The 19,521-nt window shown below is 47.1% G+C and overlaps 3 non-coding genes across 3 annotated transcripts; all 3 read left to right on the forward strand.

The window, feature by feature from the left end:
* The first annotated feature begins 7,845 nt into the window (after window positions 1–7,845).
* TRNAS-CGA (transfer RNA serine (anticodon CGA)) lies at window positions 7,846–7,919 on the forward strand. The gene has a single exon. It is a non-coding gene; the product is annotated as a tRNA-Ser (tRNA).
* Window positions 7,920–12,962: 5,043 nt separating this feature from the next.
* Window positions 12,963–13,036, forward strand: TRNAS-CGA (transfer RNA serine (anticodon CGA)). The gene has a single exon. It is a non-coding gene; the product is annotated as a tRNA-Ser (tRNA).
* A 4,118-nt stretch (window positions 13,037–17,154) lies between these two features.
* On the forward strand, window positions 17,155–17,228 carry TRNAS-CGA (transfer RNA serine (anticodon CGA)). Its single transcript has one exon. It is a non-coding gene; the product is annotated as a tRNA-Ser (tRNA).
* Window positions 17,229–19,521: the final 2,293 nt, after the last annotated feature.

Here is a 19,521-nt window from a genome sequence, read left to right on the forward strand (position 1 = left end):
TGATTGGCACTAGATATAAAAAAGAAGCATTCCCCTATGCACATTTATTTCGGTGACTGTTGGTTTCCTTAATATGTTTGACAAACGAGCCCCTCATTTCATTTGCCTTGTTTGCTAATAGCTTAAAGGGGGTCTCGGTTCTGGCAGTCTTGATGGTATAGGTAGCATATGAGGGCTCTCGCACAGTTTCCGCCCTCGCCGTTAGATGACGTTCTACGTCACACTTGCGGTATCACAGGACGTGCTACGTCCACCGCTGTGGACGAGGGTGGCGCTGGTGAACACTCTCAAGGTTCGCTTGCACGCAAAACATAAATACCCAAGAAAGCAGCAAATTAGACAGCCGTCGCATTAGCTCAGTTGGTAAAGCACCGGACGCGATATTCGGATGTCGTGGGTTCGGATCCCACCGGCGGCATGGTTGTTTTTTCTTTTTCTGCTGCTTTATAAGTAATTTTCTTAAAAAATCTAATTGATTGGCACTAGATATAAAAAAGAAGCATTCCCCTATGCACATTTATTTCGGTGACTGTTGGTTTTCTTAATATGTTTGTCAAACAAGCCCCTCACTTCATTTGCCTTGTTTGCTAATAGCTTGAAGGGGGTCTCGGTTCTGGCAGTCTTGATACCATAGGTAGCATAAGAGGGCTCTCGCACAGTTTCCGCCCTCGCCGTTAGATGACGTTCTACGTCACACTTGCGGTATTACAGGACGTGCTACGTACACCGCTATGTACGAGGGTGGCGCTGGTGAACACTCTCAAGCTTCGCTTACACACAAAACATAAATACCCACGAAAGCAGCAGATTAGACAGCCGTCACCGTAGCTCAGTTGGTAAGCGCACCAGACGCCATATTCGGAGGTCGTGGGTTCGGATCCCACCGGCGGCATGGTTGTTTTTTCTGCTGCTTTATAAATAATTTTCTTTAAAAAAACTAATTGATGGCACTAGATATAAAAAAGAAGCATTCCTCTATGCACCTTGATTTCTGTGACTGTTGGCTTCCTTAATATGTTTGTCAAACGAGCCCCTCACTTCATTTGCCTTGTCTGCTAATAGCTTAAAGGGGGTCTCGGTTCTGGCAGTCTTGGTGCCATAGGTAGTATAAGAGGGCTCTCGCACAGTTTCCGCCCTCGCCGTTAGATGACGTTCTACGTCACACTTGCGGTATTACTGGACGTGCTACGTCCACCGCTATGGACGAGGGTGGCGCTGGTGAACACTCTCAAGGTTCGCTTACACGCAAAACATAAATACCCACGTAAGCAGCAGATTAGACAGCCGTCGCCGTAGCTCAGTTGGTAAGAGCACCGGACGCGATATTCGGAGGTCGTGGGTTCAATCCCACCGGCGCCTTGGTTGTCTTTTCTGTTGCTTTATAAGTAATTTTCTTTAAAAAAACTAATTTATTGGCACTAGCTATAAAAAAAGAAGCATTCCTCTATGCACCTTGATTTCGGTGACTGTTGGCTTCCTTAATATGTTTGTCAAACGAGCCCCTCACTTCATTTGCCTTGTTTGCTAATAGCTTAACGGGGGTCTCGGTTCTGGCAGTCTTGATGGTATAGGTAGCATATGAGGGCTCTCGCACAGTTTCCGCCCTCGCCGTTAGATGACGTTCTACGTCACACTTGCGGTATTACAGGACGTGCTACGTCCACCGCTGTGGACGAGGTTGGCGCTGGTGAACACTCTCAAGGTTCGCTTGCACGCAAAACATAAATACCCAAGAAAGCAGCAAATTAGACAGCCGTCGCATTAGCTCAGTTGGTAAAGCACCGGACGCGATATTCGGATGTCATGGGTTCGGATCCCACCGGCGGCATGGTTGTTTTTTCTTTTTCTGCTGCTTTATAAGTAATTTTCTTTAAAAAATTGATTGGCACTAGATATAAAAAAAGAAGCATTCCCCTATGCACCTTGATTTGGGTGACTGTTGGTTTCCTTAATATGTTTGTCAAACGAGCCCCTCACTTCATTTGCCTTGTTTGCTAATAGCTTAAAGGGGGTCTCGGTTCTGGCAGTCTTGGTGCCATAGGTAGTATAAGAGGGCTCTCGCACAGTTTCCGCCCTCGCCGTTAGATGACGTTCTACGTCACACTTGCGGTATTACAGGACGTGCTGCGTCCACCGCTGTGGACGAGGGTGGCGCTGGTGAACACCCTCAAGGTTCGCTTGCACGCAAAACATAAATACCCAAGAAAGCAGCAAATTAGACAGCCGTCGCCTTAGCTCAGTTGGTAAAGCACCGGACGCGATATTCGGAGGTCGTGGGTTCGGATCCCACCTTCGGCATGGATGTTTTTTCTGCTGCTTTATAAGTAATTTTCTTTAAAAAACTAATTGATTGGCACTAGATATAAAAAAGAAGCATTCCCCTATGCACATTTATTTCGGTGACTGTTGGTTTCCTTAATATGTTTGACAAACGAGCCCCTCACTTCATTTGCCTTGTTTGCTAATAGCTTAAAGGGGGTCTCGGTTCTGGCAGTCTTGATGGTATAGGTAGCATATGAGGGCTCTCGCACAGTTTCCGCCCTCGCCGTTAGATGACGTTCTACGTCACACTTGCGGTATTACAGGACGTGCTACGTCCACCGCTGTGGACGAGGGTGGCGCTGGTGAACACTCTCAAGGTTCGCTTGCACGCAAAACATAAATACCCAAGAAAGCAGCAAATTAGACAGCCGTCGCATTAGCTCAGTTGGTAAAGCACCGGACGCGATATTCGGATGTCGTGGGTTCGGATCCCACCGGCGGCATGGTTGTTTTTTCTTTTTCTGCTGCTTTATAAGTAATTTTCTTTAAAAAATTGATTGGCACTAGATATAAAAAAAGAAGCATTCCCCTATGCACCTTGATTTGGGTGACTGTTGGTTTCCTTAATATGTTTGTCAAACGAGCCCCTCACTTCATTTGCCTTGTTTGCTAATAGCTTAAAGGGGGTCTCGGTTCTGGCAGTCTTGGTGCCATAGGTAGTATAAGAGGGCTCTCGCACAGTTTCCGCCCTCGCCGTTAGATGACGTTCTACGTCACACTTGCGGTATTACAGGACGTGCTGCGTCCACCGCTGTGGACGAGGGTGGCGCTGGTGAACACCCTCAAGGTTCGCTTGCACGCAAAACATAAATACCCAAGAAAGCAGCAAATTAGACAGCCGTCGCCTTAGCTCAGTTGGTAAAGCACCGGACGCGATATTCGGAGGTCGTGGGTTCGGATCCCACCTTCGGCATGGATGTTTTTTCTGCTGCTTTATAAGTAATTTTCTTTAAAAAACTAATTGATTGGCACTAGATATAAAAAAGAAGCATTCCCCTATGCACATTTATTTCGGTGACTGTTGGTTTCCTTAATATGTTTGACAAACGAGCCCCTCACTTCATTTGCCTTGTTTGCTAATAGCTTAAAGGGGGTCTCGGTTCTGGCAGTCTTGATGCCATAGGTAGCATAAGAGGGCTCTCGCACAGTTTCCGCCCTCGCCGTTAGATGACGTTCTACGTCACACTTGCGGTATTACAGGACGTGCTACGTCCACCGCTATGTACGAGGGTGGCGCTGGTGAACACTCTCAAGGTTCGCTTACACACAAAACATAAATACCCACGAAAGCAGCAGATTAGACAGCCGTCGCTGTAGCTCAGTTGGTAAGCGCACCAGACGCCATGTTCGGAGGTCGTGGGTTCGGATCCCACCGGCGGCATGGTTGTTTTTTCTGCTGCTTTATAAATAATTTTCTTTAAAAAAACTAATTGATGGCACTAGATATAAAAAAGAAGCATTCCTCTATGCACCATGATTTCTGTGACTGTTGGCTTCCTTAATATGTTTGTCAAACGAGCCCCTCACTTCATTTGCCTTGTCTGCTAATAGCTTAAAGGGGGTCTCGGTTCTGGCAGTCTTGGTGCCATAGGTAGTATAAGAGGGCTCTCGCACAGTTTCCGCCCTCGCCGTTAGATGACGTTCTAGGTCACACTTGCGGTATTACTGGACGTGCTACGTCCCCCGCTATGGACGAGGGTGGCGCTGGTGAACACTCTCAAGGTTCGCTTACACGCAAAACATAAATACCCACGTAAGCAGCAGATTAGACAGCCGTCGCCGTAGCTCAGTTGGTAAGAGCACCGGACGCGATATTCGGAGGTCGTGGGTTCAATCCCACCGGCGCCTTGGTTGTCTTTTCTGTTGCTTTATAAGTAATTTTCTTTAAAAAAACTAATTTATTGGCACTAGCTATAAAAAAAGAAGCATTCCTCTATGCACCTTGATTTCGGTGACTGTTGGCTTCCTTAATATGTTTGTCAAACGAGCCCCTCACTTCATTTGCCTTGTTTGCTAATAGCTTAACGGGGGTCTCGGTTCTGGCAGTCTTGATGCTATAGGTAGCATAAGAGGGCTCTCGCACAGTTTCCGCCCTCGCCGTTAGATGACGTTCTACGTCACACTTGCGGTATTACAGGACGTGCTACGTCCACCGCTGTGGACGAGGGTGGCGCTGGTGAACACTCTCAAGGTTCGCTTGCACGCAAAACATAAATACCCAAGAAAGCAGCAAATTAGACAGCCGTCGCATTAGCTCAGTTGGTAAAGCACCGGAGGCGATATTCGGATGTCGTGGGTTCGGATCCCACCGGCGGCATGGTTGTTTTTCTTTTTCTGCTGCTTTATAAGTAATTTTCTTTAAAAAAAATTGATTGGCACTAGATATAAAAAAAGAAGCATTCCCCTATGCACCTTGATTTGGGTGACTGTTGGTTTCCTTAATATGTTTGTCAAACGAGCCCCTCACTTCATTTGCCTTGTTTGCTAATAGCTCAAAGGGGGTCGCGGTTCTGGCAGTCTTGGTGCCATAGGTAGTATAAGAGGGCTCTCGCACAGTTTCCGCCCTCGCCGTTAGATGACGTTCTACGTCACACTTGCGGTATTACAGGACGTGCTGCGTCCACCGCTGTGGACGAGGGTGGCGCTGGTGAACACCCTCAAGGTTCGCTTGCACGCAAAACATAAATACCCAAGAAAGCAGCAAATTAGACAGCCGTCGCCTTAGCTCAGTTGGTAAAGCACCGGACGCGATATTCGGAGGTCGTGGGTTCGGATCCCACCTTCGGCATGGATGTTTTTTCTGCTGCTTTATTAGTAATTTTCTTTAAAAAACTAATTGATTGGCACTAGATATAAAAAGAAGCATTCCCCTATGCACATTTATTTCGGTGACTGTTGGTTTCCTTAATATGTTTGACAAACGAGCCCCTCACTTCATTTGCCTTGTTTGCTAATAGCTTAAAGGGGGTCTCGGTTCTGGCCGTCTTGATGCCATAGGTAGCATAAGAGGGCTCTCGCACAGTTTCCGCCCTCGCCGTTAGATGACGTTCTACGTCACACTTGCGGTATTACAGGACGTGCTACGTCCACCGCTATGTACGAGGGTAGCGCTGGTGAACACTCTCAAGGTTCGCTTACACACAAAACATAAATACCCACGAAAGCAGCAGATTAGACAGCCGTCGCCGTAGCTCAGTTGGTAAGCGCACCAGACGCCATATTCGGAGGTCGTGGGTTCGGATCCCACCGGCGGCATGGTTGTTTTTTCTGCTGCTTTATAAATAATTTTCTTTAAAAAAACTAATTGATGGCACTAGATATAAAAAAGAAGCATTCCTCTATGCACCTTGATTTTTGTGACTGTTGGCTTCCAATATGTTTGTCAAACGAGCCCCTCACTTCATTTGCCTTGTCTGCTAATAGCTTAAAGGGGGTCTCGGTTCCAGCAGTCTTGGTGCCATAGGTAGTATAAGAGGGCTCTCGCACAGTTTCCGCCCTCGCCGTTAGATGACGTTCTACGTCACACTTGCTGTATTACAGGACGTGCTGCGTCCACCGCTGTGGACGAGGGTGGCGCTGGTGAACACCCTCAAGGTTCGCTTGCACGCAAAACATAAATACCCAAGAAAGCAGCAAATTAGACAGCCGTCACCGTAGCTCAGTTGGTAAGAGCACCGGACGCGATATTCGGAGGTCGTGGGTTCAATCCCACCGGCGCCTTGGTTGTCTTTTCTGTTGCTTTATAAGTAATTTTCTTTAAAAAAACTAATTTATTGGCACTAGCTATAAAAAAAGAAGCATTCCTCTATGCACCTTGATTTCGGTGACTGTTGGCTTCCTTAATATGTTTGTCAAACGAGCCCCTCACTTCATTTGCCTTGTCTGCTAATAGCTTAACGAGGGTCTCGGTTCTGGCAGTCTTGATGCTATAGGTAGCATAAGAGGGCTCTCGCACAGTTTCCGCCCTCGCCGTTAGATAACGTTCTACGTCACACTTGCGGTATTACAGGACGTGCTACGTCCACCGCTGTGGACGAGGGTGGCGCTGGTGAACACTCTCAAGGTTCGCTTACACGCAAAACATAAATACCCACGAAAGCAGCAGATTAGACAGCCGTCGCCGTAGCTCAGTTGGTAAGCGCACCGGACGCATATTCGGATGTCGTGGGTTCGGATTCCACCGGCGGCATGGTTGTTTTTTCTGCTGCTTTAAAAGTAATTTTCTTTAAAAAAAATTGATTGGCACTAGATATAAAAAAAGAAGCATTCCCCTATGCACCTTGATTTCGGTGACAGTTGGCTTCCTTAATATGTTTCTCAAACGAGCCCCTCACATCATTTGCCTTGTCTGCTAATAGCTTAACGGGGGTCTCGGTTCTGGCAGTCTTGATGCCATAGGTAGCATAATAGGGCTCTCGCACAGTTTCCGCCCTCGCCGTTAGATGACGTTCTATTTCACACTTGCGGTATTACAGGACGTGCTACGTCCACCGCTATGCACGAGGGTGGCGCTGGTGAACACTCTCAAGGTTCGCTTACACGCAAAACATAAATAAATACTCACAAAAGCAGCAGATTAGACAGCCATCACCGTAGCTCAGTTGGTAAGTGCACCGGACGCGATATTCGGAGGTCGTGGGTTCGGATCCCACCTTCGGCATGTATGTTTTTTCTGCTGCTTTATAAGTAATTTTCTTTAAAAAACTAATTGATTGGCACTAGATATAAAAAAGAAGCATTCCCCTATGCATATTTATTTCGGTAACTGTTGGTTTCCTTAATATGTTTGTCAAACGAGCCCCTCACTTCATTTGCCTTGTTTGCTAATAGCTTAAAGGGGGTCTCGGTTCTGGCAGTCTTGATGCCATAGGTAGCATAAGAGGGCTCTCGCACAGTTTCCGCCCTCGCCGTTAGATGACGTTCTACGTCACACTTGCGTATTACAGGACGTGCTACGTCCACCGCTATGTACGAGGGTGGCGCTGGTGAACACTCTCAAGGTTCGCTTACACGCAAAACATAAATACCCACGAAAGCAGCAGATTAGACAGCCGTCGCCGTAGCTCAGTTGGTAAGCGCACCAGACGCCATATTCGGAGGTTAGTGGGTTCGGATCCCACCGGCGGCATGGTTGTTTTTTCTGCTGCTTTATAAATAATTTTCTTTAAAAAAACTAATTGATTGGCACTAGATATAAAAAAGAAGCATTCCTCTATGCACCTTGATTTCTGTGACTGTTGGCTTCCTTAATATGTTTGTCAAACGAGCCCCTCACTTCATTTGCCTTGTCTGCTAATAGCTTAAAGGGGGTCTCGGTTCTGGCAGTCTTGGTGCCATAGGTAGTATAAGAGGGCTCTCGCACAGTTTCCGCCCTCGCCGTTAGATGACGTTCTACATCACATTTGCGGTATTACTGGACGTGCTACGTCCACCGCTATGGACGAGGGTGGCGCTGGTGAACACTCTCAAGGTTCGCTTACACGCAAAACATAAATACCCACGAAAGCAGCAGATTAGACAGCCGCCGCCGTAGCTCAGTTGGTAAGAGCACCGGACGCGATATTCGGAGGTCGTGGGTTCGGATCCCACCGGCGGCATGGTTGTTTTTTCTGCTGCTTTATGAATAATTTTCTTTAAAAAAACTAATTGATTGGCACTAGATATAAAAAAGAAGCATTCCTCTATGCACCTTGATTTCTGTGACTGTTGGCTTCCTTATTATGTTTGTCAAACGAGCCCCTCACTTCATTTGCCTTGTCTGCTAATAGCTTAACGGGGGTCTCGGCTCTGGCAGTCTTGATGCCAGAGGTAGCATAAGAGGGCTCTTGCACAGTTTCCGCCCTCGCCGTTAGACGTCACACTTGAGGTATTACAGGACGTGCTACGTCCACCGCTATGGACGAGGATGGCACTGGTGAACACTCCCAAGGTTCGCTTACACGCACAACATAAATACCCACGAAAGCAGCAGATTAGATAGCCGTCGCATTAGCTCAGTTGGTAAAGCACCGGACGCGATATTCGGAGGTCGTGGGTTCGGGTCCCACCTTCGGCATGGATGTTTTTTCTGCTGCTTTATAAGTAATTTTCTTTAAAAAACTAATTGATTGGCACTAGATATAAAAAATAGGCATTCCCATATGCACATTTATTTCGGTGACTGTTGGTTTCCTTAATATGTTTGTCAAACAAGCCCCTCACTTCATTTGCCTTGTTTGCTAATAGCTTGAAGGGGGTCTCGGTTCTGGCAGTCTTGATGCCATAGGTAGCATAAGAGGGCTCTCGCACAGTTTCCGCCCTCGCCGTTAGATGAAGTTCTACGTCACACTTGCGGTATTACAGGACGTGCTACGTACACCGCTATGTACGAGGGTGGCGCTGGTGAACACTCTCAAGGTTCGCTTACACACAAAACATAAATACCCACGAAAGCAGCAGATTAGACTGCCGTCACCGTAGCTCAGTTGGTAAGCGCACCAGACGCCATATTCGGAGGTCGTGGATTCGGATCCCACCGGCGGCATGGTTGTTTTTTCTGCTGCTTTATGAATAATTTTCTTTAAAAAAACTAATTGATTGGCACTAGATATAAAAAAGAAGCATTCCTCTATGCACCTTGATTTCTGTGACTGTTGGCTTCCTTATTATGTTTGTCAAACGAGCCCCTCACTTCATTTGCCTTGTCTGCTAATAGCTTAACGGGGGTCTTGGCTCTGGCAGTCTTGATGCCAGAGGTAGCATAAGAGGGCTCTTGCACAGTTTCCGCCCTCGCCGTTAGATGTCACACTTGAGGTATTACAGGACGTGCTACGTCCACCGCTATGGACGAGGATGGCACTGGTGAACACTCCCAAGGTTCGCTTACACGCACAACATAAATACCCACGAAAGCAGCAAATTAGATAGCCGTCGCATTAGCTCAGTTGGTAAAGCACCGGACGCGATATTCGGAGGTCGTGAGTTCGGATCTCACCTTCGGCATGGTTGTTTTTTCTGCTGCTTTATAAGTAATTTTCTTTAAAAACAAATTGATTGGCACTAGATATAAAAAAGAAGCATTCCCCTATGCACCTTGATTTGGGTGACTGTTGGTTTCCTTAATATGTTTGTCAAACGAGCCCCTCACTTCATTTGCCTTATCTGCTAAAAGCTTAAAGGGGGTCTCGGTTCTGGCAGTCTTGGTGCCATAGGTAGTATAAGAGGGCTCTCGCACAGTTTCCGCCCTCGCCGTTAGATGACGTTCTATTTCACACTTGCGGTATTACAGGACGTGCTACGTCCACCGCTATGCACGAGGGTGGCGCTGGTGAACACTCTCAAGGTTCTCTTACACGCAAAACATAAATACCCACGAAAGCAGCAGATTGGACAGCCGTCGCCGTAGCTCAGTTGGTAAGCGCACCGGACGCCATATTCGGATGTCGTGGGTTCGGATCCCACCGGCGGCATGGTTGTCTTTTCTGCTGCTTTATAAGTAATTTTCTTAAAAAAAATTGATTGGCACTAGATATAAAAAAGAAGCATTCCCCTATGCACATTTATTTCGGTGACTGTTGGTTTCCTTAATATGTTTGTCAAACGAGCCCCTCACTTCATTTGCCTTGTTTGCTAATAGCTTAAAGGGGGTCTCGGTTCTGGCAGTCTTGATGCCATAGGTAGCATAAGAGGGCTCTCGCACAGTTTCCGCCCTCGCCGTTAGATGACGTTCTATTTCACACTTGCGGTATTACAGGACGTGCTACGTCCACCGCTATGCACGAGGGTGGCGCTGGTGAACACTCTCAAGGTTCGCTTACACGCAAAACATAAATACCCACGAAAGCAGCAGATTAGACAGCCGTCGCCGTAGCTCAGTTGGTAAGAGCACCGGACCAGATATTCGGAGGTCGTGGGTAGGATCCCACCTTCGGAATGGTTGTTTTTTCTGCTGCTTTATAAGCAATTTTCACAAAAAGCTTTTTGATTGGCACTAGATATAAAAAAAGAAGCATTACCCTATGCACCTTGATTTCGGTGACTGTTGGTTTCCTTAATATGTTTGTCAAACGAGCCCCTCACTTCATTGGCCTTGTCTGCTAATAGCTTAAAGAGGGTCTCGGTTCTGGCAGTCTTGATGCCATAGGTACCTTAAGAGGGCTCTCGCACAGTTCCCGCCCTCGCCGTTAGATGACGTTCTACGTCACACTTGCAGTATTACAGGACGTGCTACGTCCACCGCTATGGACGAGGGTGGCGCTGGTGAACACTCTCAAGCTTCGCTTACACGCAAAACATAAATACCCACGAAAGCAGCAGATTAGACAGCCGTCACCGTAGCTCAGTTGGTAAGCGCACCGGACGCGATATTCGGTTGTCGTGGGTTCAGATCCCACCGGCGGCATGGTTGTTTTTTCTGCTGCTTTATAAGTAATTTTCTTTAAAAAACTTATTGATTGGCACTAGATATAAAAAAGAACCATTCTTCTATGCACCTTGATTTCGGTGACTGTTGGCTTCCTTAATATGTTTGTCAAACGAGCCCCTGACTTCATTTGCCTTGTCTGCTAATAGCTTAACGGGGGTCTCGGTTCTGGCAGTCTTGATGCCATAGGTAGCATAAGATGGCTCTTGCAGTTTCCGCCCTCGCCGTTAGATGACGTTCTACGTCACACTTGCGGTTTTACAGGACGTGCTACGTCCACCGCTGTGGACGAGGGTGGCGCTGGTGAACACTCTCAAGGTTCGCTTGCACGCAAAACATAAATACCCAAGAAAGCAGCAAATTAGACAGCCGTCGCCTTAGCTCAGTTGGTAAAGCACCGGACGCGATATTCGGAGGTCGTGGGCTCGGGTCCCACCTTCGGCATGGATGTTTTTTCTGCTGCTTTATAAGTAATTTTCTTTAAAAAACGAATTGATTGGCACTAGATATAAAAAAGAAGCATTCCCCTATGCACATTTATTTCGGTGACTGTTGGTTTCCTTAATATGTTTGTCAAACAAGCCCCTCACTTCATTTGCCTTGTTTGCTAATAGCTTGAAGGGGGTCTCGGTTCTGGCAGTCTTGATGCCATAGGTAGCATAAGAGGGCTCTCGCACAGTTTCCGCCCTCGCCGTTAGATGACGTTCTACGTCACACTTGCGGTATTACAGGACGTGCTACGTCCACCGCTGTGGACGAGGGTGGCGCTGGTGAACACTCTCAAGGTTCGCTTGCACGCAAAACATAAATACCCAAGAAAGCAGCAAATTAGACAGCCGTCGCCTTTGCTCAGTTGGTAAAGCACCGGACGCGATATTCTGAGGTCGTGGGTTCGGATCCCACCTTCGGCATGGATGTTTTTTCTGCTGCTTTATAAGTAATTTTCTTTAAAAAACTACATGATTGGCACTAGATATAAAAAAGAAGCATTCCCTATGCACATTTATTTCGGTGACTGTTGGTTTCCTTAATATGTTTGTCAAACGAGCCCCTCACTTCATTTGCCTTGTTTGCTAATAGCTTAAAGGGGGTCTCGGTTCTGGCAGTCTTGATGCCATAGGTAGCATAAGAGGGCTCTCGCACAGTTTCCGCCCTCGCCGTTAGATGACGTTCTATTTCACACTTGCGGTATTACAGGACGTGCTACGTCCACCGCTATGCACGAGGGTGGCGCTGGTGAACACTCTCAAGGTTCGCTTACACGCAAAACATAAATACCCACGAAAGCAGCAGATTAGACAGCCGTCGCCGTAGCTCAGTTGGTAAGAGCACCGGACGAGATATTCGGAGGTCGTGGGTAGGATCCCACCTTCGGAATGGTTGTTTTTTCTGCTGCTTTATAAGCAATTTTCACAAAAAGCTATTTGATTGGCACTAGATATAAAAAAAGAAGCATTACCCTATGCACCTTGATTTCGGTTACTGTTGGTTTCCTTAATATGTTTGTCAAACGAGCCCCTCACTTCATTTGCCTTGTTTGCTAATAGCTTAAAGGGGGTCTCGGTTCTGGCAGTCTTGATGCCATAGGTAGCATAAGAGGGCTCTCGCACAGTTTCCGCCCTCGCCGTTAGATGACGTTCTACGTCACACTTGCGTATTACAGGACGTGCTACGTCCACCGCTATGTACGAGGGTGGCGCTGGTGAACACTCTCAAGGTTCGCTTACACGCAAAACATAAATACCCACGAAAGCAGCAGATTAGACAGCCGTCGCCGTAGCTCAGTTGGTAAGCGCACCAGACGCCATATTCGGAGGTTATGGGTTCGGATCCCACCGGCGGCATGGTTGTTTTTTCTGCTGCTTTATAAATAATTTTCTTTAAAAAAACTAATTGATTGGCACTAGATATAAAAAAGAAGCATTCCTCTATGCACCTTGATTTCTGTGACTGTTGGCTTCCTTAATATGTTTGTCAAACGAGCCCCTCACTTCATTTGCCTTGTCTGCTAATAGCTTAAAGGGGGTCTCGGTTCTGGCAGTCTTGGTGCCATAGGTAGTATAAGAGGGCTCTCGCACAGTTTCCGCCCTCGCCGTTAGATGACGTTCTACATCACATTTGCGGTATTACTGGACGTGCTACGTCCACCGCTATGGACGAGGGTGGCGCTGGTGAACACTCTCAAGGTTCGCTTACACGCAAAACATAAATACCCACGAAAGCAGCAGATTAGACAGCCGCCGCCGTAGCTCAGTTGGTAAGAGCACCGGACGCGATATTCGGAGGTCGTGGGTTCGGATCCCACCGGCGGCATGGTTGTTTTTTCTGCTGCTTTATGAATAATTTTCTTTAAAAAAACTAATTGATTGGCACTAGATATAAAAAAGAAGCATTCCTCTATGCACCTTGATTTCTGTGACTGTTGGCTTCCTTATTATGTTTGTCAAACGAGCCCCTCACTTCATTTGCCTTGTCTGCTAATAGCTTAACGGGGGTCTCGGCTCTGGCAGTCTTGATGCCAGAGGTAGCATAAGAGGGCTCTTGCACAGTTTCCGCCCTCGCCGTTAGACGTCACACTTGAGGTATTACAGGACGTGCTACGTCCACCGCTATGGACGAGGATGGCACTGGTGAACACTCCCAAGGTTCGCTTACACGCACAACATAAATACCCACGAAAGCAGCAGATTAGATAGCCGTCGCATTAGCTCAGTTGGTAAAGCACCGGACGCGATATTCGGAGGTCGTGGGTTCGGGTCCCACCTTCGGCATGGATGTTTTTTCTGCTGCTTTATAAGTAATTTTCTTTAAAAAACTAATTGATTGGCACTAGATATAAAAAATAAGCATTCCCATATGCACATTTATTTCGGTGACTGTTGGTTTCCTTAATATGTTTGTCAAACAAGCCCCTCACTTCATTTGCCTTGTTTGCTAATAGCTTGAAGGGGGTCTCGGTTCTGGCAGTCTTGATGCCATAGGTAGCATAAGAGGGCTCTCGCACAGTTTCCGCCCTCGCCGTTAGATGAAGTTCTACGTCACACTTGCGGTATTACAGGACGTGCTACGTACACCGCTATGTACGAGGGTGGCGCTGGTGAACACTCTCAAGGTTCTCTTACACGCAAAACATAAATACCCACGAAAGCAGCAGATTGGACAGCCGTCGCCGTAGCTCAGTTGGTAAGCGCACCGGACGCCATATTCGGATGTCGTGGGTTCGGATCCCACCGGCGGCATGGTTGTCTTTTCTGCTGCTTTATAAGTAATTTTCTTAAAAAAAATTGATTGGCACTAGATATAAAAAAGAAGCATTCCCCTATGCACATTTATTTCGGTGACTGTTGGTTTCCTTAATATGTTTGTCAAACGAGCCCCTCACTTCATTTGCCTTGTTTGCTAATAGCTTAAAGGGGGTCTCGGTTCTGGCAGTCTTGATGCCATAGGTAGCATAAGAGGGCTCTCGCACAGTTTCCGCCCTCGCCGTTAGATGACGTTCTATTTCACACTTGCGGTATTACAGGACGTGCTACGTCCACCGCTATGCACGAGGGTGGCGCTGGTGAACACTCTCAAGGTTCGCTTACACGCAAAACATAAATACCCACGAAAGCAGCAGATTAGACAGCCGTCGCCGTAGCTCAGTTGGTAAGAGCACCGGACCAGATATTCGGAGGTCGTGGGTAGGATCCCACCTTCGGAATGGTTGTTTTTTCTGCTGCTTTATAAGCAATTTTCACAAAAAGCTTTTTGATTGGCACTAGATATAAAAAAAGAAGCATTACCCTATGCACCTTGATTTCGGTGACTGTTGGTTTCCTTAATATGTTTGTCAAACGAGCCCCTCACTTCATTGGCCTTGTCTGCTAATAGCTTAAAGAGGGTCTCGGTTCTGGCAGTCTTGATGCCATAGGTACCTTAAGAGGGCTCTCGCACAGTTCCCGCCCTCGCCGTTAGATGACGTTCTACGTCACACTTGCAGTATTACAGGACGTGCTACGTCCACCGCTATGGACGAGGGTGGCGCTGGTGAACACTCTCAAGCTTCGCTTACACGCAAAACATAAATACCCACGAAAGCAGCAGATTAGACAGCCGTCACCGTAGCTCAGTTGGTAAGCGCACCGGACGCGATATTCGGTTGTCGTGGGTTCAGATCCCACCGGCGGCATGGTTGTTTTTTCTGCTGCTTTATAAGTAATTTTCTTTAAAAAACTTATTGATTGGCACTAGATATAAAAAAGAACCATTCTTCTATGCACCTTGATTTCGGTGACTGTTGGCTTCCTTAATATGTTTGTCAAACGAGCCCCTGACTTCATTTGCCTTGTCTGCTAATAGCTTAACGGGGGTCTCGGTTCTGGCAGTCTTGATGCCATAGGTAGCATAAGATGGCTCTTGCAGTTTCCGCCCTCGCCGTTAGATGACGTTCTACGTCACACTTGCGGTTTTACAGGACGTGCTACGTCCACCGCTGTGGACGAGGGTGGCGCTGGTGAACACTCTCAAGGTTCGCTTGCACGCAAAACATAAATACCCAAGAAAGCAGCAAATTAGACAGCCGTCGCCTTAGCTCAGTTGGTAAAGCACCGGACGCGATATTCGGAGGTCGTGGGCTCGGGTCCCACCTTCGGCATGGATGTTTTTTCTGCTGCTTTATAACTAATTTTCTTTAAAAAACGAATTGATTGGCACTAGATATAAAAAAGAAGCATTCCCCTATGCACATTTATTTCGGTGACTGTTGGTTTCCTTAATATGTTTGTCAAACAAGCCCCTCACTTCATTTGCCTTGTTTGCTAATAGCTTGAAGGGGGTCTCGGTTCTGGCAGTCTTGATGCCATAGGTAGCATAAGAGGGCTCTCGCACAGTTTCCGCCCTCGCCGTTAGATGACGTTCTACGTCACACTTGCGGTATTACAGGACGTGCTACGTCCACCGCTGTGGACGAGGGTGGCGCTGGTGAACACTCTCAAGGTTCGCTTGCACGCAAAACATAAATACCCAAGAAAGCAGCAAATTAGACAGCCGTCGCCTTTGCTCAGTTGGTAAAGCACCGGACGCGATATTCTGAGGTCGTGGGTTCGGATCCCACCTTCGGCATGGATGTTTTTTCTGCTGCTTTATAAGTAATTTTCTTTAAAAAACTACATGATTGGCACTAGATATAAAAAAGAAGCATTCCCTATGCACATTTATTTCGGTGACTGTTGGTTTCCTTAATATGTTTGTCAAACGAGCCCCTCACTTCATTTGCCTTGTTTGCTAATAGCTTAAAGGGGGTCTCGGTTCTGGCAGTCTTGATGCCATAGGTAGCATAAGAGGGCTCTCGCACAGTTTCCGCCCTCGCCGTTAGATGACGTTCTATTTCACACTTGCGGTATTACAGGACGTGCTACGTCCACCGCTATGCACGAGGGTGGCGCTGGTGAACACTCTCAAGGTTCGCTTACACGCAAAACATAAATACCCACGAAAGCAGCAGATTAGACAGCCGTCGCCGTAGCTCAGTTGGTAAGAGCACCGGACGAGATATTCGGAGGTCGTGGGTAGGATCCCACCTTCGGAATGGTTGTTTTTTCTGCTGCTTTATAAGCAATTTTCACAAAAAGCTATTTGATTGGCACTAGATATAAAAAAAGAAGCATTACCCTATGCACCTTGATTTCGGTTACTGTTGGTTTCCTTAATATGTTTGTCAAACGAGCCCCTCACTTCATTTGCCTTGTTTGCTAATAGCTTAAAGGGGGTCTCGGTTCTGGCAGTCTTGATGCCATAGGTAGCATAAGAGGGCTCTCGCACAGTTTCCGCCCTCGCCGTTAGATGACGTTCTACGTCACACTTGCGTATTACAGGACGTGCTACGTCCACCGCTATGTACGAGGGTGGCGCTGGTGAACACTCTCAAGGTTCGCTTACACGCAAAACATAAATACCCACGAAAGCAGCAGATTAGACAGCCGTCGCCGTAGCTCAGTTGGTAAGCGCACCAGACGCCATATTCGGAGGTTATGGGTTCGGATCCCACCGGCGGCATGGTTGTTTTTTCTGCTGCTTTATAAATAATTTTCTTTAAAAAAACTAATTGATTGGCACTAGATATAAAAAAGAAGCATTCCTCTATGCACCTTGATTTCTGTGACTGTTGGCTTCCTTAATATGTTTGTCAAACGAGCCCCTCACTTCATTTGCCTTGTCTGCTAATAGCTTAAAGGGGGTCTCGGTTCTGGCAGTCTTGGTGCCATAGGTAGTATAAGAGGGCTCTCGCACAGTTTCCGCCCTCGCCGTTAGATGACGTTCTACATCACATTTGCGGTATTACTGGACGTGCTACGTCCACCGCTATGGACGAGGGTGGCGCTGGTGAACACTCTCAAGGTTCGCTTACACGCAAAACATAAATACCCACGAAAGCAGCAGATTAGACAGCCGCCGCCGTAGCTCAGTTGGTAAGAGCACCGGACGCGATATTCGGAGGTCGTGGGTTCGGATCCCACCGGCGGCATGGTTGTTTTTTCTGCTGCTTTATGAATAATTTTCTTTAAAAAAACTAATTGATTGGCACTAGATATAAAAAAGAAGCATTCCTCTATGCACCTTGATTTCTGTGACTGTTGGCTTCCTTATTATGTTTGTCAAACGAGCCCCTCACTTCATTTGCCTTGTCTGCTAATAGCTTAACGGGGGTCTCGGCTCTGGCAGTCTTGATGCCAGAGGTAGCATAAGAGGGCTCTTGCACAGTTTCCGCCCTCGCCGTTAGACGTCACACTTGAGGTATTACAGGACGTGCTACGTCCACCGCTATGGACGAGGATGGCACTGGTGAACACTCCCAAGGTTCGCTTACACGCACAACATAAATACCCACGAAAGCAGCAGATTAGATAGCCGTCGCATTAGCTCAGTTGGTAAAGCACCGGACGCGATATTCGGAGGTCGTGGGTTCGGGTCCCACCTTCGGCATGGATGTTTTTTCTGCTGCTTTATAAGTAATTTTCTTTAAAAAACTAATTGATTGGCACTAGATATAAAAAATAAGCATTCCCATATGCACATTTATTTCGGTGACTGTTGGTTTCCTTAATATGTTTGTCAAACAAGCCCCTCACTTCATTTGCCTTGTTTGCTAATAGCTTGAAGGGGGTCTCGGTTCTGGCAGTCTTGATGCCATAGGTAGCATAAGAGGGCTCTCGCACAGTTTCCGCCCTCGCCGTTAGATGAAGTTCTACGTCACACTTGCGGTATTACAGGACGTGCTACGTACACCGCTATGTACGAGGGTGGCGCTGGTGAACACTCTCAAGGTTCGCTTACACACAAAACATAAATACCCACGAAAGCAGCAGATTAGACTGCCGTCACCGTAGCTCAGTTGGTAAGCGCACCAGACGCCATATTCGGAGGTCGTGGGTTCGGATCCCACCGGCGGCATGGTTGTTTTTTCTGCTGCTTTATGAATAATTTTCTTTAAAAAAACTAATTGATTGGCACTAGATATAAAAAAGAAGCATTCCTCTATGCACCTTGATTTCTGTGACTGTTGGCTTCCTTATTATGTTTGTCAAACGAGCCCCTCACTTCATTTGCCTTGTCTGCTAATAGCTTAACGGGGGTCTCGGCTCTGGCAGTCTTGATGCCAGAGGTAGCATAAGAGGGCTCTTGCACAGTTTCCGTCCTCGCCGTTAGACGTCACACTTGAGGTATTACAGGACGTGCTACGTCCACCGCTATGGACGAGGATGGCACTGGTGAACACTCCCAAGGTTCGCTTACACGCACAACATAAATACCCACGAAAGCAGCAGATTAGATAGCCGTCGCATTAGCTCAGTTGGTAAAGCACCGGACGCGATATTCGGAGGTCGTGAGTTCGGATCTCACCTTCGGCATGGTTGTTTTTTCTGCTGCTTTATAAGTAATTTTCTTTAAAAACAAATTGATTGGCACTAGATATAAAAAAGAAGCATTCCCCTATGCACCTTGATTTGGGTGACTGTTGGTTTCCTTAATATGTTTGTCAAACGAGCCCCTCACTTCATTTGCCTTATCTGCTAAAAGCTTAAAGGGGGTCTCGGTTCTGGCAGTCTTGGTGCCATAGGTAGTATAAGAGGGCTCTCGCACAGTTTCCGCCCTCGCCGTTAGATGACGTTCTATTTCACACTTGCGGTATTACAGGACGTGCTACGTCCACCGCTATGCACGAGGGTGGCGCTGGTGAACACTCTCAAGGTTCTCTTACACGCAAAACATAAATACCCACGAAAGCAGCAGATTGGACAGCCGTCGCCGTAGCTCAGTTGGTAAGCGCACCGGACGCCATATTCGGATGTCGTGGGTTCGGATCCCACCGGCGGCATGGTTGTCTTTTCTGCTGCTTTATAAGTAATTTTTGTTAAAAAAAATTGATTGGCACTAGATATAAAAAAGAAGCATTCCCCTATGCACATTTATTTCGGTGACTGTTGGTTTCCTTATTATGTTTGTCAAACGAGCCCCTCACTTCATTTGCCTTGTTTGCTAATAGCTTAAAGGGGGTCTCGGTTCTGGCAGTCTTGATGCCATAGGTAGCATAAGAGGGCTCTCGCACAGTTTCCGCCCTCGCCGTTAGATGACGTTCTATTTCACACTTGCGGTATTACAGGACGTGCTACGTCCACCGCTATGCACGAGGGTGGCGCTGGTGAACACTCTCAAGGTTCGCTTACACGCAAAACATAAATACCCACGAAAGCAGCAGATTAGACAGCCGTCGCCGTAGCTCAGTTGGTAAGAGCACCGGACCAGATATTCGGAGGTCG

Source organism: Amblyomma americanum, chromosome 3 (genome assembly GCF_052857255.1).
Source record: "Amblyomma americanum isolate KBUSLIRL-KWMA chromosome 3, ASM5285725v1, whole genome shotgun sequence".
Lineage (NCBI taxonomy): Eukaryota > Metazoa > Arthropoda > Arachnida > Ixodida > Ixodidae > Amblyomma > Amblyomma americanum.